The sequence below is a fragment of the Myotis myotis genome, unplaced genomic scaffold, assembly GCF_014108235.1.
Source record: "Myotis myotis isolate mMyoMyo1 unplaced genomic scaffold, mMyoMyo1.p scaffold_m19_p_15, whole genome shotgun sequence".
NCBI classification, from domain to species: Eukaryota; Metazoa; Chordata; class Mammalia; order Chiroptera; family Vespertilionidae; genus Myotis; species Myotis myotis.
The window spans coordinates 3,759,834-3,773,059 of NW_023416319.1; the positions used below are offsets into that span (position 1 = coordinate 3,759,834).

Below are 13,226 nucleotides of genomic sequence, written 5' to 3' on the forward strand. Positions count from 1 at the left end.
CTAACTCTCACATCTTCCCCGAGCCCTCAGGCCTCTTCCCCTGCCCCCTCGGCTGTGACACTGAGCAGCCAGCACCTGCTGGTTCACCCGGGGGCCTGGGGTCAGCTCAGGGCGTGGGGTGTGAGTGTCAGAACGAATTACCCACTGATCAATGTTTGGATACATTAACAAGCGGCTCTCACAGATTCCCACTTTTAGCAGTTTTGAGTATAATTGGTATTTGATAAATTACCTGTATTTAAAGTGTACAGTTTGGTCAGTTTTGAAAAATGTCTATATCAGTGACACCATCTCCACCATCAAGATGACAAATGTATCCAGTCCTGTCCCCGACCTCCCGCCCAGCTGATCTGCTTCCTGTCGCCAGGAACCCATCTGCATTTCCTAGAGTTTCCTACAAATAGAACTACACAGCGCACTGGTTTTTGACCAGCTTCTTTCACTCAGAATATTTCTTTCACTCAGAAATATGTCCCCATGCGTTGTTTTATTATCAACTAGAGGCCTGGCACACAGAATTCATGCGTGGGTATGGTCCCTAGTCATGCCTGTGATCAGGGCCATCTTCCCCAGCTGCCTGCAGCTGGCTCTGCCCCCGCCCCGCCGCCACCCACCCCCAGTTCCCCATTCGACATCGGGTGATCGGTGCCTGAGGACGGTCGGAGGAAGGGACCGAGAGGTCAGCTGTTCCCGCCCCTCGCAGGCCCCACCCCCCCCCGCGGGTGTCCATCAGGCGATCGGAGCCTGCCGGCTGGGGAAAGGCACCAAGAGGTGCTCAGTGCACCTCACAGTGACTGGTCCAGCAGTCATTCTGGTCGTTCTGCCGTTAGGGCCAATTTGCATATTATTTTTTTATTATACAGGATAATAGTTCTTTCTTTCCTTATCTCAGAGCCATTTCCCATTGACTAGAAACAATGATTTTTCACCTGTTGAATGGGGTTTTCACCAGCAGGTGAAGTGTTGGTTTTTAAAGAAACCTATTAGCAGTTCAAGCGGCCAACTCCCTGCCCAGCAGTGGTCACAGCCAGAGGGAGCCCTCCAGGCAGCCCCCAGAGCTGCTGGCCAGGCAGTGAGCACCCAGCTCCGTGGAAAAGCAGCCCCGCCAGCCACCATTGCTGAAGTCATCAAAATCTCCCAGCTCTGTGGAGGGCGAGTCTGCATATTTTTATAGATTTCCTCAGAAGATCTATACCTATTTACATAGGCCACCAGGCTTATAACCCTGTAGAGACTAGAACCGAAAATGTCTAGAAAACATGTCCCCATGCAAGAAAAATAAGCTCTCCAAAATCATATAGACAAAAACATGAATTTGCCCAGGAAAATAGAAACATCGGTGGTATCTGAACTTCCCACCACTGATTATTAATAACAAGAGTTACATTTGGTGCCTTTAAATTCAAGGGAACAGCCACCACAGACCTACATGTGGTGTGGTCCCAGGTCCCAGCTCCCTCCAGCCCACACACCTGGACACATGGGGCACTAAGCCAAGGGATGGGGTTTCCTGGGATCCCTCTGTTCCCACTCCTGAAAAACAAGTGACTGGGTCCATGGTTGCCCATCTTTAGACAGAAAGTCATTGAGAGGAACCAGAAAAGGAGGAAGTTGCTGTCTCCCAGGTGCAGACACGTATCTTAGGGAGCCAAGCAAAGTTTGCTCAGGGGGTCCCAGCTGATTTAGCTCAGTGGACAGAGTGTGGGCCAGCGGACTGAAGGGTCCCGGATTGGGTGCCACCTTGGGGCATGTGCAGGAGGCAACTGATCAATGTGCCTCTCTCACATCGATGTTTCTCTCTGTCTCTCCCCCTTCCTTCTACTCTCTAAAAACCAATGGAAAAATAGCCTCAGGTGAGGATTAACAACAACAACAAAGTTTGCTCATGGAACCATTTTGGAATTGCAAAGGGCTAATACAATGATAGAATTTTTACATAAAATTCTATCAACTGGGTAATATTTTAAATTGTATCTGGGGAGAAGAGGTTGAGTGGTAACATATGGAGACCCTTTGATCCAATTCAATGAACATTTCCTGAAGATTTCTGTATGCAGTATGATGGGGAGGTCACAGACAAGGCCTCCACCCTATCTAGAGACATTCTAGAAAGTTCAGTCCTGATGGAGCTTTTAAATCTCAATATTATGATTACAAAGGTAATACTAGTAGCTGAAAGATATTTGATCATTTCTCGCATACACACACACACACACACACACACACACTCACACACAAATGTGTTCTTTAAAAAGAATGTGTGGCCCTGGTTCAGTGAATTGGTTGGAGCAGGGTCCTGTACACCAAAACGTCGCCAACTGGATTCCCAGTCAGGGCCTAGACCAGGGGTGGGCAAACTTTTTGACTCGAGGGCCACAATGGGTTCTTAAACTGGACTCAGAAGAAGGAGCTGCGGCTGTGTTTCCCGACGTTGCCATGTTAACACTGCTGCTGGTGAAGGAGCGGAGGGGAGAGCAAGAGAACCCTCTGCTCTTTCGGCTCCGCGGGCGGATAGAACAGCCGAACGGGCCGGATCCGGCCTGCGGGCCGTAGTTTGCCCACGGCTGGCCTAGACCCAGGTTGGGGGTTCAGCCTCTGGTCATCTCTCTGTCTCTCTCTCTCTCTCTCTCTCTCTCTCTCTTCCCCTAAAAATCAATTTTAAAAAATGTTAAAGAATGTGTGTACAAATTATTTGTAAACATAGGGAAGCAATAAAGAAGCAAACAAAAATACTTTCTGTCTTGTCACCAAACACTAGCTGCTTATCATTCCAGAACTACGTACAAGTATAAATACAGATGGAATCAGTCATCCCCCTAAATAGCAGCTTTTCTTATAAACACAGGATTGTAAATGGAAGCTGCTTTGTAGCTCCCTGGATCCGCCACCTCCCGCTACAGTAACGCTGGGAAGTGAACAGTCTCCACGTCAGAGGCCTTATTCCCGGGCTCAGGGCCTGCAGGTCCCCTGAGGCTCAGCCGAGCAGGACAGGCCAGGCTGGGCAGCTGTGCATTCCTGCTCTGGCCCCAGATTACCTGGTTCTCTCTCTTGTCCAGGGGCAGATCGTCAGAGCAAGGGTCACAGCCACACCAGCCACTCCGGCACCTCGCAGCCTCTTCTCCTGCCACGTCTGCTCACACTTCATTGGCCAAGCCCAACATCAGTCTCTCAAGGGCACTGCAAGGTCACATGGCAGGGGGAGAAAGTGGGAAGCAAAAACAGTGGTCCAGCCCTCACAGCTCCTCCGCCACTCTGACCTCGCCTGGAGACCATCTCTCCATGACAGTGAGAACCCCTGCATCACCTCCCCTAGTGGCTACGAAGTGCCCTGTGCTGTGCACACACAGAACCCCTTTAACTGGTCCCCCGTCACTGGGCGCTGCGGCGGCTCGTAATGCCCTGAAAGCATGAGAAACGCTGTGTGGCACATCCCCGGACCAGGCACCTTCAGGGCCTACAGGGGCTCCCTTTGGCCTGAGTGAGCGACGGCCTCAGGTCCACCGGCATCTGACAAGCTCTCTGACAAAGCAGGGTCTGGCACTCAGTCCCGGCGTCCCCTCCCCACTGCCCAGAGGCCAGGTCTGTCCGGCATGCACACTGACCTGTGCAATGGTTGTCATTCTCTGCCCCCCTCCCAGGAGGAAAAGCACCTCTGCTCCCCCAGCTCTGACATTCCTGGGACCATCCAAGGGGACGGGGGTGGGAGTTCTTTGGCGACTCAGGCTGTGGGGACCTCAGGTGGGCGGACTCGCAGTCTCAGGTGTTCAGATGCGGGCAGACCTGCCGTGGCAGAGCGGCCAGTGCAAACACCGCCATGGGGAGGGGACTCCTGAGCTCTGGAGGTCACACGGGGTCTCAGAAGGTCCAGGGCTCCCTCGTAACAGAGCCAGGATCTCACTTCCCTCCTCAGACCAGCCACCGTTCCTGCTTCCCTCTGGGATGTGCGTCTCACACTATATTTATTTACAGTCACAACAACTGTCCTTGCAGGCTTGTTTGGGGAAAGCAAAGGACATTCATTATGCATGAGCTCCCGTTCGCAGGCTCCTCGAGCCAGGGCGGGGCTCCTCCTCTCCAGCCAGTGAGTGATGGCCGCAGCCAACCTGCTGAGAGCCAGGGCGCGAGTCCGAATGGGAGCGACTGGATTCCTTTTTCACCGGAATCAGTGGCCCGGTCGCGGCAGCCACGTGTGCACAGGGACAGGAGAGTCCAATGCTGAAAATGGTTGTGACAGTGTGACCCTCGGCTGAGGCTCAGAGAGCGAGGACGGTGAGGAAAGGGTCTTCCTGTAACTCCTCCCGACAAGAGCTCTGCCTTTCACCCACTAATCTCGCAGCCGCCCTGTGCTCCCTGCCAGGACACCCCTACGCCATAGGCAGTATTTTTAGATGGGTCTTCTCTCTGCTCCATTAGGTATTGTGTGGGCACTAAAATAACCACGTAATGAATGACGCCCCACGTTTATCACCTGGTGGCTCCATCCTAAAAGCATCTTTCTGACAGACATGTTCCTGAGACCCAGGGTGGGGCTCACCCACCTGTTTAACCCCCTGGGTTCAGGAAGGACCACCCCTCTCCCACCTGATAGGTGAGGCTGGCTGCAGGTGTGGGGGCGCCCAGGCCCTCACCTCCCCAACCCATCTGGGTAAACAGTTATTTTTTTAAACCGGTTTAACTGGTGTTTTATCATGTGGTGAGAATTTACGACACCGTATTACTATGCACGCACTGTAATGAACACATATGGAAACCGCTCAGAAAGTGGCCTCCCCCACACCTGAGACTGCGATTCTGCCCCATTTCGGGCCCCCACAGCCTGAGGTCTCCCAGAGCATCCCCCGTGAGAGGTGCCCCTCACCCCACCCCCTCCTGCACCCCTGGGCTGGGGCTCCACATCACAGTGTCCCCCAGCCCTCAGCACCTTCCCTCAGGGCACATGCTCTGGGGCACCTCCCATCCTCTGGCCTTTGTCTTTCTCTGGGGCCTCGGGGAAGTGACTCTCAGACTCACCTGTGAATAGCCCACACTACCCTCCTGCTGGTATTTAGAGTTTAATGAAATGGGACACTTGACCTGCTTGGGGTAGCAACTGACACATGGACATTATCCACAAAACACCTGCTGTCAGTCACCATCACCCTCTTCCAGGCCACGCCTCCTTCCCCCTCCAGCAGCTCCCTGCCCTTCCTGCCCTGGGTACCAGCCCTCTCTCTGTGGGTATGCTCCCCTGCAGGAAACCGACTTCTGACCTCGGAGCCATGTGCTGCTAAGAACTCTGAAACCCCTGGCACCTGTTTGTGGGGGATCCCATTCCAGGCTCTCCTCACGCACGATGCAGGGTCACAGCTCTGCCTCGTGACCTCTGACCCAAACACTTCCCGCACACCCTCAAGCAGGGCATTGGGCCAGATGGGTGGGGCGAATCCCCAATCCCATGAAAGAGGCTTAAGAAGGTGAACTTGAGGGTTGTTTTTCATTTGTTTGTTGTGCTGAGATTTGCACAAGAACTAGCCAATCAGCCTGGCCGGGGACCACTGACACACATCCCCCTCCGCCCCCCAGTAATCAATCTTCACCTCCAGAAACCCTTGACAGAAAGCCATCAGGAGTTCGGGTTTTAAGCAATAGCTCCTCATTCTCCTGCCTCCGGTGAACAACCCTAATTTCTACACCGCAGACTCGGTGATCAGGGTTTGGCTCTGCTGCGTGTTGGGTGGCGGACCGCTCTGGTTTGGTAGCATATGTGTGTGCATACATGTATGTTATATGCAGATGAATATTTATTTACTATATGGATATACCTTCTGCTTATGGGTACACACTTACAAAAGCAAAACACAGCAAATAGAAACAAAATCGATAGCAGCTGCGTGCTCAGATGGGACACCCGACTAAATCCCAACCAGGTCTCCAAGCCTCACACCAGGTTAAAAACAAACCGAACCCGAAATGCGGCTTATGGTTCGTGGGGGGCCCTGAAGACTGTCTGGGCTGCTGGGCTGTTTCTCACGTGTCCTGCGGGGCCCGCTGGCCACTTTCCACTTCGTAGTGGTTTCTCATTATTGACACTGAGATTAATTTGCCTTAAAAGTGTAAAATATTCTACTTCCAAGCAAGTCCCTGTTGATTTTTACAGTCACATTGAGTTTTGTCCACGAGCCATATTGATCTTTCATTATTCTCCTGTGTTAGAAGTTACCCATAATGTCTTTATAGTTAATAACGGGCTCCCTGAAACCCTGAATTCACTTTATTAGTTGTCATTGCAAATTTAGGGTTGTTATTTAAATATTGTCTTACGCAAGGATTCATGCACAGAAAGGGTCAATAAATCCCACCTCGTGGCCCCACAAAGGGTGAGGGATGAGAAGGAAGCAAGGCTTCGCTGTCAGCAGGGCCGAGGGGTCTTCAAGGACCCGCCTCCCTCCCCCAGGCCAGGAGCCAAGAGCTGGTGGAGTGCCGTGGGCGGGGCAAGCCTTCGCCAGGAGCCCCTCTTGTCTTGGCCTCACCCCTGTGAGTTCTGAGGCAGGAGGAGGCGGGAAGCGAACTGACCAGCCCGACAGCAGCCCTGCCACACAGGATGGGGCCTGCCCAGCCCCAGGAGCAACAGCCAGGGGACAGTGACCGGAAGGACCAGCTGTTGCGTTTCAGCAATTCCATCTCACCTTGTGCGGGAGGCGCTACGTGCGGTGTCGCTCGTACAGGTGAGGAGACAGGCACAGCCGGGAAAGGGAGAAGCAGGAACTCAGGACAGGTCGCCCACCGGCCACACTGCCGGTCGCCCTTCCGGGGCCATGCAGGGGCAGCCTCAGCACCTCCTTCGTGCCGCTTGGCCCCTGGCCAGCTGTGCAACCAACGCTGGGCCAGCACCCTCCTGAGAGGCTCAGCGGCCCCCACACCCCCTGCGCCCTCCTTCAGACTTGCAAGCCCCAGAGACTCCCGCCCCAGCCCCGCACCGTCCGGAGGGCCGGGCCCTCTCCTAGAGCAGCGCGATTCTGGGCCCGTGGGATGCACTCTGTATGCCCAGCTGGACTCCGCGGAAAGCCGGCTCCTCCATGGCAGCGCTTCAGCTGTCCGTTCCTGGGGTGCACGACCTTGGACATCCTGAGACCCTGCACGCAGGGAGCTGTGAACAGCATCTTCAGCGCCTCAGCCTCAGCAAAGAGACTGCTCACAACACAGGCTCAACCAATCCTCCCACGAACGAATGAGTGGCCGATGTAGGGGTGACCACCTTGGTGTTGCCGTGTCCATGGTGCCTTGCAGCCCATGGCAAACTGGGCCTCCCCAGCTTCTACAACCAAGGTCAGAGGAAGAATGATGCCTGGGCTACAGTCGGAAATAAAGTGGCACCTGGCTGGCATAGCTCACTGGTTGAGGGTCGGCCTATGAACCAGGAGGTCATGGTTCAATTCCTGGTCAAGGCACATGGTTTGATCCCCAGTGGGGGTGTGCAGGAGGCAGCCGATCAATGATGCTCTCTCATCATTGATGTTTCTATCTCTCTCTCTTCCTTTCCTCTCTGAAATCAATAAAAATGTATTTTTGAAAAAGAAAGAAAAAGAAAACAAATAAAGCAGTGCCCCTCTCACTCCGTTACAGACATCTGTGTTCCCATCGCCTCAGGCTTCCAGGAGACACCAGGGCCAGCACCTCAAGATCCCCTCCCCTCGCCCAGGTTCATTTTTTGTCACAAATCTGCATAAATGCTGAAGCCATCGCCTGTCCTTTCTCCAGCTGCCTCATCAGACCCTCCTGCAGCTGCGCTGCCACCCACTGGCTGGCCTGTTACCAAATGAGACGTAATTGAGCGCCAGCGGGCAGCGGGAGGGGCCTGGACCCCTGACCAGGAAGGGAGGGCACAGCAGACGGGGTCACACTTCCAGGCGGGCAGCAGCGAGCCAGGCTGTGCCCTCGCCAGGGGACCCGCCATCAGAGGTGGGACCGTCTCCCAGGCAACGTGTCCTGAGCATCAGGCTCTCTCCAGAAGTCAGGTTCCCCGCAGTTTTTATCACATTTTCACGGAGAACATAAACATAATTTTAGGTATTAACCATCTCTAATGTCTTTAATCCTCAGGAAGTGCCAGTAAACGTCCCCTATTAACAGGCAGTTTCCTGTAAGGAGCGGATCAAACCATTCTTCTCGGGCTCTCCAAGGACCGAGGCTCACTTTCGGGGGCATCCTGCAGCCCCCCCTTCCTTTCCAGCCGTTTAGTTGCAGCTCCTCACGTGGAGCCGTTCCAATTGAGCCGGGTTCCCACCCCAGCTTTGAGAACAAGGCCCACGGTGTCTTGGCTGCTTCTTGATCGGTACATGAGCTCTAATTTCTCTGCTTGTTTAGTTCCAGGTCTTGAAACTGATGTCAGAAAGCCCCAGGGACGGAGCATGTGGTGACCACACTCCAGAAGAACCGGTCAGCAGGGGGCCTGGGATGGGACCAGCAAGAAGCTGGAGGCCTCCCTGCAGATTGAGCCCACAGACAGAGGGGAGGGCGTCCCTGACGCCCCAGCTGCAGCTGAGTGCCCACAAGGGAACAGGTGCCCACAATCACGGCGCCCACTTTCACTGAGGACACTGTTCTGGCTTCTCCGGGGGTCCTGACGGTGCCTCCCCGCTCCACTGAGGCCTCCGCAGGGGCAGACAAGCTGCCACCGAGTAGGGAGCCTCCTGTGTCTGCACGCGGCCCCTCTGCTCCTCGCAGGACGAAGGGGCACACAGACCAGGACCTCCTGCCGAAGGACGCACAGCAAATGTGACGTCCGGGGAAAGAGTCTGATCTACCAGCCACTGGCTTCAGAAACCAAGCCCGGTCCTGGGTAGCACAGGGGGTCTTGCCCGCCTACCTGGGTGTACTTGCTGCCTCTGAGAAAGGCTGGCTTAAAAGTTTCTTGGTTCCGAAAAGTACTTCTCAAGAATGCAACTTCTGGACTGAAATCATGATTCCTGTAGGAGCCACGGTCCTCTGGTCACGTGGCCTTGAAGATGATTACGGACCCAGAGAGACGAAGGCGCCTCACCCGGGGCGCAAACCCAGTGAGCCAGGAACGCCATCGGCAGATCGGCCGATGGAACAGCCAGATTAACAAGCGCTGCCACTGAGCAGCCTGTGCTCGGAAACCCTGGAACGAAGGAGTGATGTGCCCAGAGTGGAGGGGGGCGGGACAGAGGACGCCCGCGCTTAAACGCAGAGCATGGCACAGCCCGTGTTTTCTACTCCCGTGCACACGGGCGCTTGCTACTGGAAACCCTGCCCCCGAGGGCGGGGAGTCTGAGGCCCATTCTACCCGACAGCAAGGACAGCGAGTGCTCTCTGAGCGCACGGCCCGGTGCCCAGCTCCTGTCCTTCCTCTCACAGAAGCCTCACAACAACCCCGGTGTGGGAGGCCATGATCATGCCCGTAGTACAGGCGAGGAAACTGAGGCTCCCCTAACTGAAACCAGTTGGTGAACCTGGGGTCACCAGGCTCCCCGCCCAGGAAGGGCAGGTTTGTGGGACCCCCGGGTGTTCAGGAGCAGAGAAGTCTGGGGCTGGACACAGACGCCGCCATTCTAGTGACAGTCAGAAGGGCATTTCCCTGGAATCAGCTTACGTGACTGGAAAAACGCCTCTGCCCCACTTGGCACGTTCTCAGCACAGAGACGCCTGCTCGCTGCCACGTCGCCCTGTCCACAGTCACGGGATAATCGTGTTTCTCTAGCTTTTGTACTTTTCTCCTGCAAATGCCTCCCTTTTTATGGGGCCGAACGCACTAAATGTGTACACCATCTGGAAGGCGTAATTGCTGCTCAATTACTTTCCGGTCTCTTAGGAGCAAACACGCTTTCCCCAGTGGTGGTTGTTTCCTAGGAAAATTTACTTCCCTTTTTGAATATATAATTTTCCTCAGAGTGTCCCTGAAACTCAAATTACGTTTTGCCCTTGATTATTATATCAGATGATACTGTCATTTCTGTTGCCAGGAGGAAAAAATGGCACACACCTGCGATTGGGGGAGGACGAGTCGGTGCTGGGAATACAACAGGTCAGCTCACAAATATCCTGCCCTCCCAGGGACCCGCATGCCAGGGCGATGCTGGGAACCAGAAAGCTCCCAGGTGGGGGGCCAAGGGAACAAGGGGCCCCCCCTCCCGGGTGTGGCTTAAATGTCCAAAGACAGAACCAGAGTGTAGGGCCCACTGGAGAGAGACCCAGTCAGAAGGAAAGGGCCCGTGTGTTTGGGATGGTGCCCGAGCCGCATTCTGAGGATTAAGAAGTTGGCCTGATGTAGGAGGACAAGGAAAGCTCTTTGGGTAACAGAAATGGTGTATGCAAAGGCCCTGGGGCAGAAAAAGAAGTGATGCCCAGAAGCAGTACGAGGAGCACACAGACTAGGCAAAGCTGAGGGCAATGTGTTTACCCAAAGCAACCGGAGAGGCCCGGGAGATAGGAAAGGTATTCACTGAATGAGATCTGGACCAAGAGAAAGGTAAGAGGATCCTCAGGGAACCAGAAGGAAGGAACACGGCTTTTCAATCACACAGAATCAGGAGATGGAAGGACTTTCAGGAGAGTGGACTTCACTCCCAGGCGAATCCCACTCCAGGCACCTCGCGAAGTCAGTGGTTCTTGAGAGCGAGTTCAAGAGGGGCCAGGCGTGGGCCATTTGCCACTGCAGCTGAGGATGTGCTTGGAGCCAGAAACACCTGATGGTCCCCAGAAATAAGAGAAGGTTCTGGAATTAGCATGTTAAGGTTTCCCACGAAACAGCAAAGCATGTTTAAGTTTTTTGTTAAATTAATTGTTTTGAATTGTGAGATGACAATGACTTGACTGATGTTTTACAAAGGAACGGGGGGGGGGGGGAGGCGGGGGGGCTTGCAATTAAGTCGCCCAGGAGCTGCGGCCCTAACTTCCTAATGAGGCGAGACACCGCGGCCGTCTGCTGTTGCTACTCCGGAGGGTTCTCTCTTCGCTGGAGATAAAAGTCCTCCAAAATCCCTTTGGATTGGGGAGAAAAAAACACACACACACAGAAGAGGGAAGATTCTTCAGAAATGCAGGCCACTGCTGTCGCTGTGAACAACACACAAAGATAAAGAGAAATCAGTCTTTGGAGAAAGACTTGGAGGGAGGAAACGCTGGGGTGGAGGGGCAGGCGGGAAGTGGAAGCCGACCACTGGCCAAAGAGGACACAGTGACCTGCACTGAAGAGAACCCGGCTGCTGCTCTGTCCTTGGAGCAAAGCCCAGGACCGCACGACCCGACACCCCAGAACCCTGCAGGCATTATCCTCACTCTTGAGATCCTAGGAGGCACCAGACCGTCCTCCTGCCCCAGTTCCTTCTGCTCCTTCCTCCCTCGCTAGCAGCGGCCTCGCCTGGCGCCAGCCCCGTGCCTTGGTCCTATTTCCTGCTCCTTCCCCTCCCCTCTCCCTCTGCCTTCTCCATGCCCGCCTGGCCAGTTGCCCAAGGGCCAGTTGTCGCTAACTGTCCCAAATAAATAGGCAAGTGACCTAGTGAATGGTGGGAAATGCACAGTTGCTCCCACTTGGCCTCCCCCATCTCCATGGAGACCCACCAGGAGGGAACAGGTAGGAGAGCTGGGCATAGGAGTGTGTTCGGGTCCTGGGGCAGCTACAACAAATCACCCCAAACCGGGGGCTTAGAGCAGCAGGAACGCGTTCTCACAGCTCCAGAGGCCGAGTCTGAACGGCTCCTTCCTGCCCCCTCCAGCCCCTGGAGGCCCTGGTTCCTGGGTGTGTGTCATTCCCACCTCTGCCTCCAGTCACACGGCTTCTCCTCTCTGCACCCATGTGTTCTCGTCACCCGAGCGCCACCCGGCTCTGTTCACACATCTCCAGGCCCCTCCTGGCGAGGTTCCCTGCCAGGCTGAGCCTCACATCGCCCCGTGCCCAGCCTCTCCGTGTTGTGGCGCCGCTGCAATCGCAGTGGTGGAAATGTGCTCTTCACTTGCGTTTGCTCTTTAAAAGCATGTGGCTGTGGCTTATCTTCAGGGCCCAGTTGAATGTGAACTCTCTTAGAAGTAACGCCAACAACTAAATGTAAGCATGTTAGTGTCCTTTTTTTATGTAGATAACAAAGTCTTTTACGAAAAATATCATTTTTCAAAAAGACATAATATTGCCATTTTTGCCACTTTCCAGTTCCAAGTGAAATCAAGATTACTGAATAAAACATGTCAGAAATGTCCCTTCCGCTGGGTAAGAAAGCGCCAGTCTTAGCGACCGGACCTCCGGGAAGAGTAGATGCCCTCCACCCCCCACCCCAAACCACCCCACCCCCCTCTCCCGCCCCGAAGAGCAAGCATGGAGGCTCTGGAGGTGGCAGGAGGCAGAACAGCGGGGCCCACACTGGCAGGAGCATCTTGGATCCCTGCCCCCCGACGAGTGTGGGTTCAGATGAACCCGAGGCTCCCTTTTCTGTTTCCACACAGTCTGTCTCCTCTGAGCATCTCACCTCCTGGCAGAGCCTCTGCTCAGAGAAAGAGAGGCAGTCGGCAGAGACCAGACACGTCCCCTTCCTACTTCAGCATCATTAGCACAGAACTTAGAAGAAGTCGGACAAGAGATGGTCATTTTGAGCTTGAAACACAGAACAACATCGGAAGTCTCATGTACCGCTCCCGCCCAGGGCCCGCAACCCGCCTTTGGCCACCACACTGTCCACGGAGCTCTGTGGCAAAGTGTCAGCCTCCAGGCCGGTGTGTGCCATCAGCATCAAGACCCCCGGGGTGCAGCCTTCTGGGCCCAGCGGGCATCCTGCGGGCAACACACTGGAAGTGGTCTTAGTGCTTCTCCCAAAAGATCACAGCAAATGGCAGCTGCCCCGTAGCCCCTGGCCCTGGTGCTTCCTGGGAGGGATGCAGGCTCTCCTTCCTAAGGACAGACACACGGACAACGACGGCTCTCGCTTACCCACCGGGCGGTTCCCGGCAGGAGGAAGGGCCCACCACACACCCGTGGGCAGCCCTTCTCAATCCCCAAGTCTTGCTTTCCTCGTGGCTCCAAGGAGATACTGGCCCCAGTGACTTGTGTGGCCCCTCCCAGCCCAGGAGTGCAGGTCTGCTGAGCTCTGTCCTGCACACCTTCCCACAGAGTCACGGGGCCCAGTGAGGACCGGCAGTTCCAGAGTTGGCTCAACAGAAGAGGCATCAGAACTCAGTCCTTCCTCCTCACTCAGGAACCACTCTCCGGAGCTTAGGCAGGAACACATGCCTCGCACTGA

The 13,226-nt window shown here is 54.8% G+C and overlaps 1 long non-coding RNA gene across 1 annotated transcript in view; it reads right to left on the bottom strand.

Annotated features, from left to right (window-relative positions):
- LOC118669651 overlaps nt 1-13,226 on the bottom strand; it is a 103,669-nt gene that overhangs the window by 15,428 nt on the left and 75,015 nt on the right. The window lies entirely within an intron of this gene.